Source organism: Gopherus evgoodei, chromosome 3 (assembly GCF_007399415.2).
Source record: "Gopherus evgoodei ecotype Sinaloan lineage chromosome 3, rGopEvg1_v1.p, whole genome shotgun sequence".
NCBI classification, from domain to species: domain Eukaryota; kingdom Metazoa; phylum Chordata; order Testudines; family Testudinidae; genus Gopherus; species Gopherus evgoodei.
In genome coordinates, this window is record NC_044324.1 from 145,144,284 (window position 1) to 145,149,696 (window position 5,413).

The window sequence follows — 5,413 nt, forward strand, 5'->3', positions numbered from 1 at the left end:
GACTTTCCATAATAGATATGGATGATAAACAGCTTTAAATAAACTAAAAATGTATCAGTGTCACTCCATTTATCACCATTATGTTAAACTGAAAGGTATGGAAAGAAAACACTGTGCATTCGCTTGAAAAGCTCTGTGCAAATGTGATGAAAGAAGAATAAACTCAATGGGCCAAATCCTACTCTCATTTATACCTCAGCAACATCGCTAATGGGGATTTATAATGGAAGTGCTGACAGTGAGGAATTAGATATGGACTAAATAAAAAAAATTATTTGTAATATTCAGTGCACAAACTTTGTGGGCTCAGTACATGAGTAACAGAGTGAAATTTAATAGCCTGTAATATGCAGGTCTGACAAGATGATCTAATGATCCCTTCTGGCCTTAAACTCTGAGATGCTGTTGTCTATGGGCTTGTCTTCACTACACTGTAAGTTTGTGAGGTAAACTCAAGTGCTGCCCCCCACCCAACCACCAGGAACACACAAAAGTCTCTAGCTCAGGTTAAGTGGTGCTTAAAACTCAGGCTCAATTGCCCATCAGTGGGCAGTGGGGGAGGGAAGGGGTTGACAGGGTTGATGCTCGAGCTAAAAATGTAGCCCAGGACACTCGGCCTCTCTGCACTACTAATAAATATGCTCCATGCAGCCTATTGATTTGCAGTGTGGTTGCTGTTAACTCAAGTGTCCATGACACATGCTAACCCTGCAACGAAGACAAGCCCTAAAACAAACAGAGTCAGAGCAACAAATCCAAACAACCTGAGCTTGGAACGTTCTGATTCCAATGGGGTCCAAATGTTGTCATTCGGACCCTTCTCTGAAAGGAAACCTTTTTGTAATGAATTCTGCTCCGTGGTTAATAAGGGAGAATTTGAATATAAAGTGGAGAGGAGGAGTGGATAATTGGAGCCAAAATATAGGGCTTCCTGTCAACAAACTGCTCCCCTTCATTCTCTATTCAACACTAGTTCAGGGGCACCTTATGGTGCGGATCACCAGTGTCAACAATGTGTCAGTTTTCTAAAGCAGACAGTGCTTTAATGAGGGATTTAAATCACTGCATAATGGAGTTTTATGTAAAATGTTACAAATTTGAGGTGATTCTGAGCCAAGAGGTAAACAAAATTGCTTAGTTAGGATTGCAACAGCATATCACACCGCACTCTGATATCTGAGCTACAGATGACCTTTTCTATGGCATATGACAACGCATTAAGGAATCTTCTGTATTCTGAAACTTCATGTTCTTCATAGTTTTTTCAAAAACAATTGACAGTATCTCAGAAAGCTTGCTAATTCCCTTGAGATCTGTATCTTTACAACATACTTATTTGTATATATTTAATGCTTCCAGGTTTTACCTACCGGCTTTTTGTCGATACCTATACTGACAAGTTCAATCAGAAGACTCATCTGGAAAAGTAAGAATCCTTCAGGAAAATTGGTTTGGAATGCCAGCTGCATTTTAAACTTATGGGGGAAGTCAGGCTTTTCTTGTGACTGTCACTAAACGTGATGCTCGTGAAACCTAGAGATTGAAGTATCTTTATGCAGAGAACAGGCAGAGCATGAACAGTAGCTACGAGCTACCACACCATGTGCCTTATGCCTGTTAGTGTGAGTGGGAAGTGCAGTCTTTTGGGCAGATCCTCAGCTGATGGAAGCTGTCATGACTTTTTTGACGTCTCTCATGACTTCAGTGGAGCTATGGCAATTTACACCAGCTGAGCCCCTCCCGGTCTATTCAAAGCTTTGCTTCTCTGATGAGGCAGACAGCAAGGTGCCAAAGGGAAAAGCAATCCTGACAATTACTTTCTATGGCTGGTAAAATAATGGAACCAATGTTGAGAGGTAACAGGGAATGTTCCTGTAAAGGGGGGTAACAGCAGTGTGAATGATCAACGGCATGGATTTAATAAAGAACAAATCATTCCAGAGAGAATTTTTTTAACCCAATTATAAAATGTGCCCTTGATTCTGCAGTGGCATCCGCTCGTATGAACCCGTGTGCCCATATGGAGTCCCACTGACATCAGTCAGACTCCACAATGTCACAGGGGTCTGTGTGAGCATATCCTGATATAGGATTGGCGTCTGAGTCAGAAAGAGAGAAAAACAGCAGGTCCGGTATGTCTGGTTTTCAGTAAAGCAGTTGACAGAGTCTTGTGAAACCTTTCTTGAAATTAATTCAACTTGGCTTGGATTTGAGTATTTGCGCATGGACTGAAAGCTGGACTGAGTACTGTAAACAAAGCAAAACAAAATGAGAAACAGCAACATATCACACTGTGAGGGGCTGGCCAGTGGAGCAAGCAAAGGATCAGTGCTAGGTCAAGTTTTATTTCACATTTTTATTAATATCTAGAAGAAGAGGGTAAGCAGCACACTAGAGGCCCAGTCTTGCTGCCACCACTCTGGGAGTGGATTTCCCACTGACTTCAATAAGATATCCATGTGCATAACAGCAGCAGGACAAGGCCCTAAACTTGCAGATAATACTGAACTGGGAGGATCTGCAAGCACCAGAGAGGAGAGGACACAAACAGTGTAAAGGGACTAGGAGGGAGTCAAAATATGGATACAAAATTATACCTGTCCAGCAAAATGCAAGCTTTGGAAGGGAGTGGGATGAAGGGTAGAGCAACTTGCAAAGCAGCAATGCTGAGAAAGACATGGGGTTGAGTAGACAGCAAATTGGATATGAGCTTTTAATGCAGTATATTGGCAAAACAACCTGACATGCTTGATTCTCCAGCATCCTCCAGCCACATTAGTGATGGATGGCACTCTGGTGGTGCAAAGCAGACATAGTCCTGTTTTAAATGGGCCTAGAATTATTTTTCCCATATAGAATCTCAGTCTTGCAGGTATAGCAGTTCCTATGACAAAGCCCTGCCATAGCCCCCTCTGAAGGGGGTCTGGCCATGGAAAAGGAGATATGGCCAAGGCATTGTTCCACCTTACCAGTCCTTGACTGCTGTTCTTAGTCAGGATAAGATAGAACAACCTTGGCATTGAGCTAGCAACCACTGGCCACAGGGTCAGGGAACCGCAAAGTTGACATAAAGCCGTCTTTGCATCTCTCCAGGCTTGCCCTAAGCACAGCTCAGCCAGCCCAGAAAATCGGGGCTAATGTATTTTGGGGCTGGGTGACTAAACACATCTTATTCTCTCTCTCTCTCTCTCACACACACACACACACACACACACACACACACACACACACACACACACACACACACACACACACACACACACACCCCAAGGAACTGATAGTGTCTTTAGGCATAGCACTGGTTAGCCCACATCTGGAATTCTGCCTTCAATAAAAGACAGATTGAGAGAATAGCAACAAAAATGATGAAGGGACCAGAAGATGAAGATTAACCTATGAAGAAAGGTTACAAGAGCTAAATCTGTGTATTTTAGCTAAAGGATGATGGCCAAAGGAGATATAAGTCTACAAGCAATGGATGTGTGTTAAGAGCAAGCAGAGAGAGGAATTGCTGAAGCTGAATAAGTATCTGGAAATATTTGTTTCCCAACAGGGGGGTAGATTAGAGAGTGGCACAGTCTCTTAAGGGAAGCCCCATCACGTGTGAGTGATTGGAAACTAGACTGGACAAAGTACTGGATGATATCCTAGAGGGAATAACTCTTCATCAGCAAGGATAGGGGAATGAAGAAGATAAATTCATAGGTCCTTCCCATCTCCATGAATCTATTTAAAGCACTCACTTTTCTCTGTGCTTGAAAATAGACATGTTTTAATCAAAAAGGGGCTCATTATGATGATGTGAAAGCTCTGGGGCCTCATCTGGCAGAGTTCCCCTTGAGATTCCCAGAAGCAGAAAAAGAGAGCAGCCATTGTACCTTCACTATGGAGTGTGGCATGCACTTCCCCTGAGTAGGGCCATGGTTCCCCTCCTCAACCATTCTGAAGCTAGCACCTATCTCTGTGCTAATCGCTACACGGTCTCTGTACTCAGTGTATTTGTGGTCAGCTCCTCCAGATACATGAAAGGAGAGACACTGTAGGCTAGTGCCTTGAGCACTTGGTGGAGACTCAGGAGATCTGAGTTCTATTCCCTGCTGTGCCACTGATCTGGTAGGGAAACCTCAGGCAAGTTACTTTACCCAACTGAGTCTGACTGTCCCCATCTGTACAAGAGGGATACTGACCTCCTTTGTAAAGCACTTTGAAATGTGTGAATTAAGAGTGAGGTATTATTCATATTACATGCTTTTTTTCCCCCTGGGCACCATACAGCCCCAAATCTCAGAAAATTCATCATTTACTGCAGGAGAAAAACTGGGGATTACATGGCAATCAATGAAACTAAGAAAACAAGAAGGTAAAGCTCATTGATATGAGCAGGAGGGGGGAAGGCATCTTTCTATCAATGAGATCACTAATCCATTTATGATGATGATTTAGCTCTCAGCTAGCGCTTTTCACATATGGATCACCAGGTACATTACCAAGGTGGATGTGTTCTGATTGTACAGTGGGGGAAATAGAAACAGATAGATTAAGGTCACACGCTGAGCCACCAACCTTGTTTCTAATGCCGTGTTCTGACCACTAGATCACATTGCCTGTCTACAATTATATTCCAGAGGAAACATGAATGCACTCCCCTACCCTAGTGCTGCACCAGCCTCCTCAAACTCTGCATTCAAGGACCCTGCATTTAAGGAAACTGCAGGAATCAGCATATCTGGATTGCAATGGATGAGCCTCATCCTAGGAAAGCCACCTTCCAGATCATGGTATCTCCCCTGCCAGCTAATTACATAATTATGTAGTTGTTATTAATTATTTAAGGATCTTAATTCTTTGAAAAGGTGCCTTCAATTATTAATGGGCAGGCTCTGGCTGGAATGACTGCCTCCAGCCAGCCTCACGGGTACAGTATACACATCAGTCATTCGGAAAAAAGCCACTGAATTTTCAGGCCATTGTTTAGTTAACCATTAACAATTCATAAAATTCCAGCTCCCTGCACAATAAGCAGCATTCTCTGAATGGTATTAGAAAATCCTATTTCTAGTCTGTTATGAAACAGAGGGTTTGATGTGCTGCCAGTTTTTATGTGGAACTTTGGAAACAGAACACTTCCTGCACTGCGAGTCTTAGACTGAGTGGCTGTTACATAAAGCTTTCCAACCAACTCAAGTTTATCATCACATACATTGTGCGTGCGCGCGTGCGTGTGTGTGTAAGAGACAGAGAGATCCTACCAACTCAAGCGTATCATCACATACATTGTGTGTGTGTGTGGGGAGGAATCGAATCACCAAATGCAAAATAATAAAAAAATTTAAAAGTGGATCATTCAGCTCTTCCTCTTTGTCCAGTGCTGACAAATATTCAGTGATTTTTGTCAACTCAGAAAGTGAAGGCA

At 42.8% G+C, this 5,413-nt stretch overlaps 1 pseudogene; it reads right to left on the reverse strand.

Moving 5' to 3' along the window:
- Positions 1–4,651: 4,651 nt before the first annotated feature.
- On the reverse strand, positions 4,652–4,802 carry LOC115649526 (annotated as a pseudogene).
- Between the last annotated feature and the right edge of the window lie 611 nt (positions 4,803–5,413).